Consider the following 14,508-nt stretch of genomic DNA (forward strand, 5'->3'; position numbering starts at 1 on the left):
CACGCGATATAGGTGTCTATTTGTCCAATTTTACGAGCTATTAACAACTTGTTTTGATTTTTGATACACTTGTGATGGTAATGCTAAAGGTAATTAATTAACACGTGATGTAGGTAATTAACATTAAGACTGAATGGAAAAACACCTCACTATTTCAAATTTCAAACGCACATCTGTGAAAAACCCTTTAAACCACTTGAAACTTTACGGCCACGAAGAAAATTGTCAATCCTTCGCGAAGTACGATTCAAAGGAAAACCTACGTCCCTATCGACACAACCCGCACATTCGCACAACCGTATCAACTAACAACTTTCCAGAACTTCGAAGAACTTCGGCAAAATTTGAAAATCGCTTTTGTCGATTTTTCCCCACCTTCACTCCCAGAATGCCTTTCGGCCATCGCCAAAGGTCGGCCATGATGGAGCGTTACCACTGGACCAACCGTGCCCCGCCCCCGTATTCGAGCAGTATAAAAATAAGTAGGTACTAGGTAAGTTATTTTTTACGAAAGACCTCGTGAAATTTCCCCCCTCCCCTACAAACTATGTTGGTTCAAACTTCAAAGGCCAATAAAAGCCATTAAAATTACCCTAATGAACTTATAATATTAATAGCCCCAATCACGCGATATAGGTGTCAATTTGTCCAATTTTACGAGCCATTAACTTAACTACTTGTTTTGATTTTTGATACACTTGTGATGGTAATGCTAAAGGTAATTAATTAACACGTGATGTAGGTAATTAACATTAAGCTAGGTAAGTTATTTACTTATTTTTTACGAAAGACCTCGTGAAATTTCCCCCCTCCCCTACAAACTATGTTGGTTCAAACTTCAAAGGCCAAAGAAAGCCATTAAAATTACCCTAATGAACTTATAATATTAATTGTATTAGGTACCTACCTACATAGTTAGCCCCTATCACGCGATATAGGTGTCAATTTGTCCAATTTTACGAGCTATTAACTACTTGTTTTGATTTTTGATACACTTGTGATGGTAATGCTAAAGGTAATTAATTAACACGTGATGTAGGTAATTAACATTAAGACTGAATGGAAAAACACCTCACTATTTCAAATTTCAAACGCACATCTGTGAAAAACCACTTGAAACTTTACGGCCACGAAGAAAATTGTCGATCCATCGCGAAGTACGATTCAAAGGAAAACCTACGTCACTATCCACTATCGACACAACCCGCACAAGCGCACAACCGTATCAACTTTCCAGAACTTCGAAGAACTTCGCAAAACGCAAAATTTGAAAATCGCTTTTGTCGATTTTTCCCCACCTTCACTCCCAGAATGCCTTTCGGCCATCGCCAAAGGTCGGCCATGATGGCTTTTCTTTTTCCCCTACGATCGGCAGTTGGTAATGTTGACTTGCTGTGTGGCCAGATGGTTTGGTTCTACTCAATCATCTAAGATTCTAAGTATGTAGTTTGGCTTCAAGAATAAAAAAAAGACTTCCCCATGAGAATGAAGATTTCCAGAGGAATGATAGATAAGTACTTTTGGCTGTGATATTCAACCAGTCACAGGCTGGCAGCTTCTTTATTTGTTTGAATAAATACTTAAATGTTTCTCTCTTGGTGAAGGTTTCAAGCCTTTGGAGTCCATCATAGGCAGTTTACAGCTAATCATATTTCCTAATCACGGCGAATTTATTTTTAGCCATTACTTACGTCTCTGTGATGAATCAAATTGACAAAGAACAATAACGTCCTAACTGTACACCAACTAAGTACATTTTATTAAATATTAAGTAGGTACGTAAGTAATTAGGAAAGCATTACAAAATTGGACATATTTTTCTCGTGTTTTTTTCCTCTCATTTGTGCCTTTTACGTCTATTGTAATATTTTTTAGCTGACGCGTGTGTGTTCCAATATTTAGTCCACGGTCTTATCTCTCTGTGAGTTTTGGGTTCCTTATCACCAAGGCTTATCAGCGGAGGAATTTGATTCAGAAAAAATCATTTTGTACATTGTAATTGATCGATTCTGTTCTCAAGGAAAGGGGGTAATTTGGGGGCACCGTTCGATTGATAACGGGGAATTTTTCGGTGATAAGGACCCGGATTTTGATGTTTTTTCTCTTTCCATTGGCCTTTGGAGATTTTTTAATGAGCTCGGTAATTACGAAATTCGACTGTGTTCCAATTTATTACCTGATTAGGTTTTTTTTTACGAGTTGAATGAGGTGATTGAGGTGATTAGGGACCTTTGAGTTTTTTTTCGGTGGTGTGATCGATCTACGAGTTGAATGAGGTGATTGAGGTGATTAGGGACCTTTGAGTTTTTTTTCGGTGGTGTGATCGATCACGAGTTGAATGAGGTGATTGAGGTGATTAGGGACCTTTGAGTTTTTTTTCGGTGGTGTGATCGATCGAGTGTTGAAAATTACTTGTTTCATTAGTTTGTGTAAAGGTTTTTCGCAATTCCTTCTTGTCCAAAACCAGCCTTTAGTTTTGCTGTGATTGGTGATGCTAACAGGTGGTTGATCATGGGTTCCAATTATGAATTTGTCATTCATATCCAATGTTTGGTTTTCTCCTCTGTTGCTTGATTTATAGGTAAAAAATCTGGTGTGAACATCACACGACTTTCCTTATCCTATTGAATGGTGCTTATTTGGGTGTTCAGTTGTAACATTTACAATATAAACAGTGTGATATTGGTTATGAAATTTCGTAAAAAATTCTTCACAAAATCATGAAATTATCATACGGATACGAGGAAATAACTCAAAAACTCTTTCGCGCCATAGTACAAGGTTGTCTGGCGGATGAATACAAATCTATGGGCGTCGTCGCCGTTTATCATGCCGGCACATTGCAATGCTTCGTGTAATGTTTTATTTTTATTTTATTTTTTTTTTCAGTCGCTTAGTTGAAGTCGTTGCCGGTGTGTGAGTATTTTACGTCCGTGCGTGTTAAAAAATATTTATTTTATTTTTACCCAAAAATATCTATTTTTTTAACTCCCGACTTTAACGTGAGCGCTCTTAAATCGTTTTAATCAAATTAAATAATTGAAAAATAAATTAATATCGATACTGTGTTTCCATCTTGGAAAATTCAAATCAACAATCTAAAAATTTAATAACAAAAATCGAATGTTTTCTTTACTAACAGTCTCCTTATCAATCACTTGTCTTGGATTTTTATTTTAATTAATTATGTTTTCATGTGAATTAAATTGGAATAAATTGTGTTTTTCTATGCTTTATCAAATATCCATTCTTTTTATTCCCATAGAGTGAACTTGCTAAATAAAAAGTAAATTCGAGTGATAGCTGTGATAGCAATTTGCCGGCCGGCAAATTTTTCGCGTCATTTTCATTCAAACGAATACCTTGATATCTTTCAAAGTTTTATATTTTTACTAGAAAAGTTTGTGTAGATCTACCTTATTATTTGGATTACTATCATACTCTCTGAAGGTAAGTAAAAAATTGATGTATTTCAGGCCTAAGTAATATTGCAAAATAATGCGTTATCAGTAGGGAGGTAGCGAAAAATACGTGGCAAAGCAGGAACATAAAACATATTGTGCAATAGCTCTCAGGAAGTTTTTATTAGAAAAATTTCTGTTTCCTTTTTCCAAAGTTTTGGAGAAATATTTTTTGTAACTTCAGGTAAAAAAGGCTACTGATGCTTCATTATTTATTGGTAAACCATGTAAAAAAAAGGCTACCTAAGGCTACTGGAAAAAAAAGGCTACCTTTAACCCTCATCATTGCTCATTAGTAGCGTTTCAGATTTTTAGAAACTCCCAGGTTTCAACAGATCACAAATACCTGAGAAAATATTTTTTTAATTGACAGTTGTATAGAATTTGGAACCTGAGGCTGTCATTCCTAATCAGTGTAGCAAGGGGGAGTTGATTCTTGGACATTTTTCGAGTTTGAAACCGCTGGTGGCGCTAGACTGTGGGTTCGATTCCTGCCCGGGGCGGATTTCATCCTGAACGGATAATGTTCCCATTTTGTGTCACACTTAATGGGACTTATATATACTATACCCTTTGTGTCAAACAAGTTCGGCCCTATACCCCATTTAGTGTCACACAAGTTCAGCCCTATACCACATTTAGTAACACATTGGGTCGGCCCTATACCCCATTTTGTGTCACTCTGGTCCGGCCCTACCTATATCCTATTTAGTGTCTCGCTAGTTCGGCCCTGTGTCACCTGTGATTGTGAGGTGTCAAATTATCAAGTAGTGGCGCCAAGAGGACCTTGATGTGTAACTCCTTAAGCTTTTCATGTGTGACTCTCTCCCCCTCTTCTCTTTCTTCTCAGTTGTAATCTTATCAGTAAGAATTTGAGAAGCGAGCCCAAATTCTCGCCCGATAAAGGGAAGCCGAGCCTAAACTGGGAAGATAATAGTACTAAATAGTAGGTGATAGATGGGTACGTGGTTTATTGAATGAACGGTGTGAGGTGCCAGATTTTGAGCTAAATCCCCTTTAGGGGCGAGCTATTTATTTCTAACGAAAGTCACGACTTTGGGTCGGGTTGTGTTTTTTTGGGTCTTTTGGTTCACCAGGAAGCTATTCGCTATGGAAACTCATTTTGAGATTTATATATTTTTAAAGATTTGTACTTTGCACAATGCACACTCAAATGACTCCAAGGGCTTCGAGGAAGAAGTACCTACCTGCCTAAGGACTGGAATTTCCACTCTGTAATGCTTCTTGGAAACTTTGAAAAACAAATTAAACAATGAAAAACAAATAAGTAAAGTGCCTTAATACCTTATCAAGTAGGTACGGCTATAAATAAGTACCAAAATCCTTCTACCTGCGTACATATCCGATTAACCACCCTACAAATAAAGCATTCCATTGATGAAATTGGCATTCCATCTGTGCATTCCAAGAGTTAATAATTATAGCATTCCAATAAAAACGCATAAGGTACTTTGAAGTCAGCATTATTTTCGTACTTACCTGTGGGAGAATATTTCATTGGATTTCGAGTGTCCAAATAGTTCCCCTTTTGTAAAAGTACTTACTCTGGTACTTATTTTACTGTGAAAAGGAGTCCTTAAATAGACCCCTCTTTGTATAAAAAGAGGGGTGGTTAAGTAATTGAAAATTAGACTCCTTTTATTTCGGCGCCCGTCTTGTCACAAAATTCGCCAAATCTCCATGAGCAGAGCAAGAGCACTGAGAATGTGAGAATTCCATGAACTTGTTACGTCTGTACGGAATGTTTTCTCAAAACACAGACTACAGAGCTTGGTCTTGCCTGGAGTGAGTAGGTATTTACACAGTTTTAGCCGAAATACGTAACACATAGTGTATTGGCCTTGAGCGCAATACATTTTTTAGGATGTTTGAGGTAGGCGGCTCGGTTGCGGAAGTGGTTTTTGGTGGGCAATGTTTGATTTCGCACAAGCGTTTGACCAAGTGTGCCGGATGAAATGAAAGCGGGGACTTTGCTTTGCTGATAATGCGGTTGACCAAAATCGGTTTCCGTAACAACAGCATGGGCTAGATTGCATTTTTTTAGATAAGAAAATACGAAGGATGCAGTTTTATTTTGACTGGAAAAAGTGTCGTGCAGGGAGGGTTTCTTTTTTCTGCCCACCAAAACCACTTTTTTGTTGAAGTGTGCGAGATTTTGCGGATGCTATTTTTAGTTCCCAGCTTCCCAGTTCCATTTCTAGTGGTAAATTTTCACTTGTGTGCTTAGATTCCTAATTCTTTTTTATCAATGAGAACCGAACGGCGTGAGTCATAGCGGATATGTATTGTGGTCAATGGCGTTTCTCTGTGTAGCCCGCTTCGCGTGAACTGCGTGGGAGAGCCTCGGCTACGAATTTTTTTTTGTCGATTTTCAGATTATTTTTATATATAGCACACATTTTTTCTCATTCGTTTCCAAGTACTCTATATCTTTCATATAGTAAAATAATAACCTATGTAATATTCTGTTCTGAATGGGGATACCCAATAAAAAAGAGACCTATGTCACTGAAGAGTTTGTTTACTCAAGAAAGCCTTGGGATAATTTTGGACTCGGTTCTTGGAAAGAAACACGAAAATAAAAAAGGGCGATAAGAGACGTAGGGTTTGTAGAACTTCTCTCTTGCGGTTTTTTCTACCTGAGTCTCATACAGGTTAGTGGTTAGGGTACGCTGTGTGGGTTTTGAGGGTATTTATTTTCGGTGCACTTGTTCCCGAAAAAGTGCCCTAGCAAGGAATACATATTTGAAGAAGAATGTACGAGTCCACAATCCCTTCGTCCCGAAAAAGTGCCCTAGCAAGGAATACACATTTGAAGAAGAATGTACGATTCCACAATCCCTTCCCTTCTAGACTAGTAATGAAAGATTCAACGGAGGCGTCCATTTAGATTTTAGATGAAAGAATCAATGGTTTATAGCGATTTCATATTACTTATAACCTCTGAAGCTAGTTCAAGCTAGAGCTAGTTTAAGTAGGTAGCTAGCTAGGTAGGTAAGTACCTAAACTTGGCATTAACTGGAAAATTATTTCCTAACATACCTAAGTACCTACTTAAAGTACTAATCAAGTACATACTTAGTACTTACCTAACTAGAGTTTTTATTCCTGCAGTGACTATTTCTTGGGTAATTTTCACCAGATAATCACTACTCATTTAATTCCCTCAGTATAAGAACTTTTCTTAATTTTTCTAATAGGCAGAGATAGCTAGATAGCCCATTTCATCTAAGAATAGAGAATACACAATTAGAATTTTTGACAAATTATACTCACATTAATTGATCATTTTACTTTTTGATATGTGTGTTTGTTACTTGCACCTAAAAGAAGGAGTGAGTCTTTAGTTTTTTTTTTTTAAGTCTCATTGAGTGAATGATTTATCGTTGTTTCGATTTGGTTTGGGGAATCTCTTGGTGTCATTCGCTTCTAAGTACACAGAAGTAGGTAGCTAGGTAGGTAAGTACTTACCTAAACTTGGCATTAACTGGAAAATTATTTCCTATCATACCTAAGTACCTACTTAAAGTACTAATCAAGTACATACTTACCTAACGAGAGTTTTTATTCCTGCAGTGACTATTTCTTGGGTAATTTTCACCAGATAATCTCTACTCATTTAATTCCTTCAGTATAAGAACTTTTCTTAATTTTTCTAATAGGCAGAGATAGCTAGATAGCCCATTTCATCTAAGAATAGAGAATACACAATTAGACACTATTACACATACTTAGGGATATTTTATCACAATGGATTTCATTTAGGGCTCAGCTTCCACTGAGGGTTAGGGTCGTGTGTACGAGTAATTACTTTTGGCTTGGGATATTTTATCACAATGGATTTCATTTAGGGCTCAGCCTCCACTGAGGGTTAGGGTCGTGTGTACGAGTAATTACTTTTGGCTTCCCCAGAAAATATATCTGGTTGCCATATGTGCTTTTATAATGATATGGGCTCAGGTTGGAAATGATCATGTAAGAGACCTTATCACTCGTCATTTCTCTGGTTTTCATATGTTGTTCGGCTCTGACATTTATTTATTTGATTATCTTCCCTAACAAGATGATTAACTCTTCAAACTCTTTTGGAGATTCGTGTTTTTAGTCCGTCCTTCCTTTATTATTACTAATAATAAAAGGTATAGTGGACGGACTATTGTATTCGCTTCGGTGTCGTCTGTCTGATGAGTAATGAGGCTGTTTCTGGCTGTGATTGAACTTTGGGGTGTTGTTTGGATATTCGGGGGGTCTCAATTAGGTGACGCCTTCGAGAAGGAGGTGATGCTCTGTCAGATATTTTCAGTTTTAATTGTTCAGAAATTGTTGATTCTATTATTAAACTACGAAAATAGTAGGTAGGGTGAGTCTGTAGACAATATTTTAAATAGGTAGATAACAAGATACGTCTATTGAGATACTGTCTTAATTAACTTGAAACTATAAGGTTATTTACACAACAACAAACTCTTTGAAGACCGAAATCATCAGTATTTTTATTTAGTCTCCCTTCTTACCTAGCCCAAAAAAAGTAATAAAAAACCATGTAAGTAAGAAGAGAAAAAAATTAAGGGTTTTTTTTAGATAAGTACCTACCTAAATAAAAATGGACAAGTTCGTTCGTTCAACATTCCATTCCAAGCCAGTAAACAACGCAAAATATCCGAAGTATGTTGTGCGAAATTTTTCGTTAAATACCTACCTCTACCTGCCTGATAACAGACTGGAATGAAAAGAAGAAGAGGGTAGACTGGTAGAGGACCAGCTTCTATTTACATTACGTGTGCAGAAGTAATTGGAAACAAATTGGAGTTCTTTTCAATAACACAAAAGAGAAATATGACATTTGCTGAAGAGCTATTCTGTCTGAGGAGTATGCTATGTCGTTTTGGCAACCCAAACTTTGGGTAGTTCGTCTATTAATTTTATTGATTGTCTCTCCATATTCCTCCCTCTTGGAAGAACCAACGAGGAATATCATTTTCATTGAACCAAGTAGGTATAGGTACATTCAAGTAGTTTCTACTCAATCATCTAAGATTCTAAGTATGTAGTTTGGCTTCAAGAATAAAAAAAAAGACTTCCCCATGAGAATGAAGATTTCCAGAGGAATGATAGATTCTTTTGGCTGTGATATTCAACCAGTCACAGGCTGGCAGCTTCTTTATTTGTTTGAATAAATACTTAAATGTTTCTCTCTTGGTGAAGGAGACATTTGCTGAAGAGCTATTCTGTCTGAGGAGTATGCTATGTCGTTTTGGCAACCCAAACTTTGGGCAGTTCGTCTATTAATTTTATTGATCGTCTCTCCATATTCCTCCCTCTTGGAAGAACCAACGAGGAATATCATTTTCATTGAACCAAGTAGGTAGGTACACTCAAGTAGTTTCTACTCAATCATCTAAGATTCTAAGTAGGTACCTATGTAGTTTGGCTTCAAGAATAAAAAAAAGACTTCCCCATGAAAATGAAGATTTCCAGAGGAATGATAGATACTTTTGGCTGTGATATCCAACCAGTCACAGGCTGGCAGCTTCTTTATTTGTTTGAATAAATACTTAAATGTTTCTCTCTTGGTGAAGGTTTCAAGCCTTTGGAGTCCATCATAGGCAGTTTACAGCTAATCATATTTCCTAATCACGGCGAATTTATTTTTAGCCATTACTTACGTCTCTGTGATGAATCAAATTGACAAAGAACAATAACGTCCTAACTGTACACCAACTAAGTACATTTTATTAAATATTAAGTAGGTACGTAAGTAATTAGGAAAGCATTACAAAATTGGACATATTTTTCTCGTGTTTTTTTCCTCTCATTTGTGCCTTTCACAGCTAATCATAATTCCTAATCACGGCGAATTTATTTTTAGCCATTACGTCTCTGTGGTGAATCAAATTGACAAAGAACAATAACGTCCTAACTGTACACCAACTAAGTACATTTTATTCAATATTAAGTAGGTACGTAAGTAATTAGGAAAGCATTACAAAATTGGACATATTTTTCTCGTGTTTTTTTCCTCTCATTTGTGCCTTTTACGTCTATTGTAATATTTTTTAGCTGACGCGTGTGTGTTCCAATATTTAGTCCACGGTCTTATCTCTCTGTGAGTTTTTGGTTCCTTATCACCAAGGCTTATCAGCGGAGGAATTTGATTCAGAAAAAATCATTTTGTACCTACATTGTAATTGATCGAGTCTGTTCTCAAGGAAAGGGGGTAATTTGGGGGCACCGTTCGATTGATAACGGGGAATTTTTCGGTGATAAGGACCCGGATTTTGATGTTTTTTCTCTTTCCATTGGCCTTTGGAGATTTTTTAATGAGCTCGGTAATTACGAAATTCGACTGTGTTCCAATTTATTACCTGATTAGGTTTTATTTCAAAGCAAAATTGTGTAATACGTTCTTCCTGTGCTGAGAAAAAAATTAATCTGACTCATGTTCTCTCACGCTGATATCAGCAGACCATTCAAATAGTTCGTGGGGGGAGATAAACAGAGAAGCGTATGCATGATAAATTCTCGCCGGTTTTTCAATTTTTAGTTGGAAAATCAATCGAACCATCAAGAGTGTGATATTGGTTATGAAATTTCGTAAAAAAATTCTTCACAAAATCATGAAATTATCATACGGATACGAGGAAATAACTCAAAAACTCTTTCGCGCCATAGTACAAGGTTGTCTGACTTCCCCATGAGAATGAAGATTTCCAGAGGAATGATAGATAAGTACTTTTGGCTGTGATATTCAACCAGTCACAGGCTGGCAGCTTCTTTATTTGTTTGAATAAATACTTAAATGTTTCTCTCTTGGTGAAGGTTTCAAGCCTTTGGAGTCCATCATAGGCAGTTTACAGCTAATCATAATTCCTAATCACGGCGAATTTATTTTGTGGTACCAATGTAGTACCTATTTATCAAAATAAAATGGAAATATTGTTGATACAGGTGCTTCATGAGAAAGAGGAGGTCAGGAGCAGACTCTCAACCCGGAGGTACTGGGTTCGAATCCCGGCCAGGACGGAAATTTTCTAACCAATCTTTTCCGTTCTTGGATAGGCATGGATGTAAAAGAATGTGCCTTGAAGTATTTTTGCAAAGCGGTCCCGAGGTACAGTCTTTTTAGAAAAAAAACTTTTTGTGGGCGCTGATGTTGATTTTGGTTCATTCAGGTGAAAAATGAACAACTTTTTTTTTAATGTGGGTAGGTAGGTAGGTACTCAGATGTCTTTACGGACCATGTTGTGATTTTTTTCCACTTGTTTTTTCATCTCTTTGGCGAAATATTTGTTTAATTTTGACATTGACACCAATGCATAATCGTCCCAGTATTTCCAGTAGGCTTGATTTATGGTTGATAGGTTGATACTAACTGGTACTTGATACAAACTGAAAAGTAGTTCATACAAAGTTAGTCTAGTTCAAAAATGTCATACCAGAGTAAGAGTACATGGACATACATAGGTAAAACTAACTTGTTCATACTCTGAAATCTAAATAATAAATTCTAACGTTTATTTGATGTGTTCATCCAATACATAATCGTCCCAGTATTTCCAGTAGGCTTGATTTATGGTTGATAGGTTGATACTGACTGGTAGTTGATACAAACTGATATGTAGGTAGTTCATACAAAGTTAGTTTAGTTCAAAAATGTCATACCAGAGTACATGGACATACATAGGTAAAACTAACTTGTTCATACTCTGAAATCTAAATAATAAATTCTAACGTTTATTTGATGTGTTCATCAGAACATTATTTATATTTTAATCCGCTTCCATCATATTTATTATAAATTTATTATTTATGTTTATACATATTCATATTTGTACATGATTTTTATAAATTATGATACACATCAGATATCAGAGTAAATGAACTCATGGGATTACAGTGTGTCCCAGAAATACTGCACGACCCTTATTAAAAAACATTTCTTTAGATTTAGACTCTATTTTGGTTGTACGTTATATTCAATGTACACAAATACAATACTTACTTACTTTCCGAGTCCGGATCACCATTGTTGTCAAGTTGTTTAGATCTTGTTCATCCAGTATCTAGTCACTGCAATTGCCAAATACAATGAATCGCAAACAAAGGGGGCGAAAATTATTGCCCAGGGTCTATCTCTACCATACTTTCCTTTACTTTCTGTGTCCATACAGTGTGTGCCAGAAATACTGCACGACCCTTATTAAAAAAATATTTCTTTAGATTTAAACTCTATTTTGGTTGTACGTTATATTCAATATACACAAATACAATGAATCGCAAACAAAGGGGGCGAAAATTATTGCCCAGGGTCTATCTCTACCATACTTTCCTTTACTTTCTGTGTCCAAGATCACCAAACTTGGTGACGGACACGGAAAATAATCTCTACCATTTAACATTTGAACGGTTGAGAAGTTTTTCCAGTTCTTTCCTGAAGAACTTTGGAGACATACTGTTGATTGTTACTAGGAGGTCCCCCAGGAGGCATTGTACATACTTTACTATGTTATACAATATACATATTGCCTGGGCTCTGTTGGAATCGCAAAACAAAGGGGGCGAAAATTATTGCCCAGGGTCTATGTCTACCATACTTTCCTTTACTTTCTGTGTCCAAGATCACCAATTAACATTTGAACGGTTGAGAAGTTTTTCCAGTTCTTTTCTGAAGAACTTTGGAGACACACTGTTGATTGTTACTAGGAGGTCCCCCAGGAGGCATTGTACATACTTTACTATGTTATACAATATACATATTGCCTGGGCTCTGTTGTCGTACTCATTACTCATTTGCCTTATTTGAGTCACGGGTTGCTGCCAGAATATCAGAGTTGTCATGGCTTTGCTGCCAGTTGCGGCTTCTATCCAGCTATCCACTTTTGAGTTATGGGTTGCTGCCACTCCAGAATTGAGTCGGCTAGCCTGGGTTTCTGCCAGTTGGTGCTTGAATATTTTCAAATTCGGAAGTTTAAGCATGAAATGTGAAGGATGGGGAACCCAAAATATAATTCCTCCCAAAATAAATCAAGTGCCACAAAAAATAAACAAAACTCCATCCCACCCCAAAAAAGATTAGAAATCAATGTTGGTGCTTGAATATTTTCTGGGGTTCCTGCAACAAAATCAGTTTTTGCCTACCTCGGCACCGCTTTCGCTTTACTTTAAGGTAGCTTTTATCTATTTGAGTCCATATTGAATTCCCCGGGTTATTTGCCTGGTCCAATACCAATATCAAGCTTCTATTATCTATTTCATGGGTATCTATCTTGCTGTTAGGGCCCAGAAAGTTACACAATCCGATATATCATGGTACCAAACTTGCTTTCTTCCTTTTTGAATACACGGAACAAATTAATTAACCGCGAAAACGAAAACTGTGAAGCACCACTCGACTTTTTTGACTCCTTCTCCTCTTCTCTTCGTCTTCTTCCTCTTCTTCTACTTCTTCCTCTTCTTCTACTTCTTCTTCTCCCTGTTCCTCAACTTGTTCTCTCCCTTATCCCCTTCCTTCTCTTCTAGGTCCTTGTTTTCTTCTTCCTTCTCCTCTCTTTGTTCTTCCTTCTCTTCTTCTTCTACCTCTTCTTCCCCTTCCAATATACCCCCAACAAAAGGGTTTAGGCAGCCTTTTGTCAGGGTAAAACAAGCCCCCACCCCCTAACCCTCCCTTCAGGGAAAGCATTTACACACTACTTACACACGTGGGGGGGGGCAAGTGCTCTCCTTTCGAGTTCTCTCTCTTTCTCTTTCTACCCACTTGTTTGTCTTTCTCCCCCCTCCCCCTTTTTTGACAATTAACGTTTCATTAACGTCTCCTCCCCTTTTCCTCCCTTTCTCTCCTTTATCTCCCTTCATTGTGCGTTCATACTATTCATATTATTCGTATCAGGATTTTAGCTCCATATTGCCATGAGCCTTTGTGTTATAAAAAGGATGGACAATCCAGACTGTGTTGACGAGTTGGTGCTTTAGTTTAGAGAGCTCTATTGATAAGGCTAGTAAGATCCTAATGAGGTTCTTACGTGGACTTCACAGGACTCGAAAGGGCCTACCTGTTCCTTATCTCCCTTCTTCCCGTATCTTATCTATCCCTTTCAACGTCTCTTTTGGTGCTTCAACTGCTTTTTATGAGGGTATCCCTCCCTCCCTTCCCCGCATATGTTGTTTTGGTGTTAAAAAAAACTATGCTTTTTTATGGGGGTATATTTTCATCCTCCCTCTCCTCAAGTCCGTTTTTTTATGGGAAGAGTGGAAACCGGCTTTTTGTGAAGGGTTTTAAAGGTCCTTCTTCTGTTTGAAAAGCTCTTCCTTCGTAAACACTTGAGCCATCTTGACGTAAGCTCTTAGTTGAAGAATTTGTGAACACTAGATGTAGGTAATTCATTAGGAGAAATGTTCATAAAACATTGATATGGTATCAGTCAGTGCGAAACAAAAAGAGACAGAAAGGAACAACATTGGCAAACCAAAGGCACTAAGAATTTTGTCAACCAAGTACATATTTATTAAAGTTCGTCTTCACATAAGCACTGGTCTTTAAGGACATGAAATTTGTTTAAACTTTTAGAATCTTCTAAGCTAAGGAGTGAGTATTTCACGCCATTTTTCAAGCAATATCCCCGTGGGGAAGTTGGACCCAAGATTTCATTTTTACATGTGAGTTTTATCTTTTTTTTTAAATACCCATGACTGTGTGTGTGTGACGAGTAATGTTTGGCTTAGATCAGGTTACATAACTCTAAAACTAATGATTACTTTGATAAGATAAGCAGTTTCGAAAGAAGGAAAAAAAACATGTCAAAAAACTGAAGATAAAAAAAGAGAACCCTCAACATCCAAAAACAAAAGGTCTCTGAAACCGTTATCCAGTTTTGTCGAAAAAAAATCTTCAACCCAGAATAATATTTTAATTGTTGAGAGTTTTTTTCCCCTTGCTTCTCTGTTTCCTTTTGACATAATGAAACCCCTTGTTCTATTAACAGTTACGAGGATATTCTACTTGAGGAAGATACTCAAAAGATAGCAAGGA

At 37.0% G+C, this 14,508-nt stretch overlaps 1 protein-coding gene across 2 annotated transcripts in view; it reads left to right on the forward strand.

The window, feature by feature from the left end:
• Positions 1–2,673: 2,673 nt before the first annotated feature.
• The window catches only part of LOC103506529, a 119,287-nt gene continuing 107,452 nt past the window's right edge, over positions 2,674–14,508 (forward strand). Inside the window, exon 1 of one of the 2 annotated variants that reach the window (XR_003390734.1) lies at positions 2,674–3,450. The gene's annotated coding sequence lies outside the window, so the exon portion shown is untranslated. The remainder of the gene's footprint in view (positions 3,451–14,508) is intronic. The other variant, XM_008470918.3, reaches the window with a different exon arrangement.

The sequence above is a fragment of the Diaphorina citri genome, unplaced genomic scaffold (assembly GCF_000475195.1).
Source record: "Diaphorina citri unplaced genomic scaffold, Diaci psyllid genome assembly version 1.1 scaffold242, whole genome shotgun sequence".
Classification (NCBI taxonomy): domain Eukaryota; kingdom Metazoa; phylum Arthropoda; class Insecta; order Hemiptera; family Psyllidae; genus Diaphorina; species Diaphorina citri.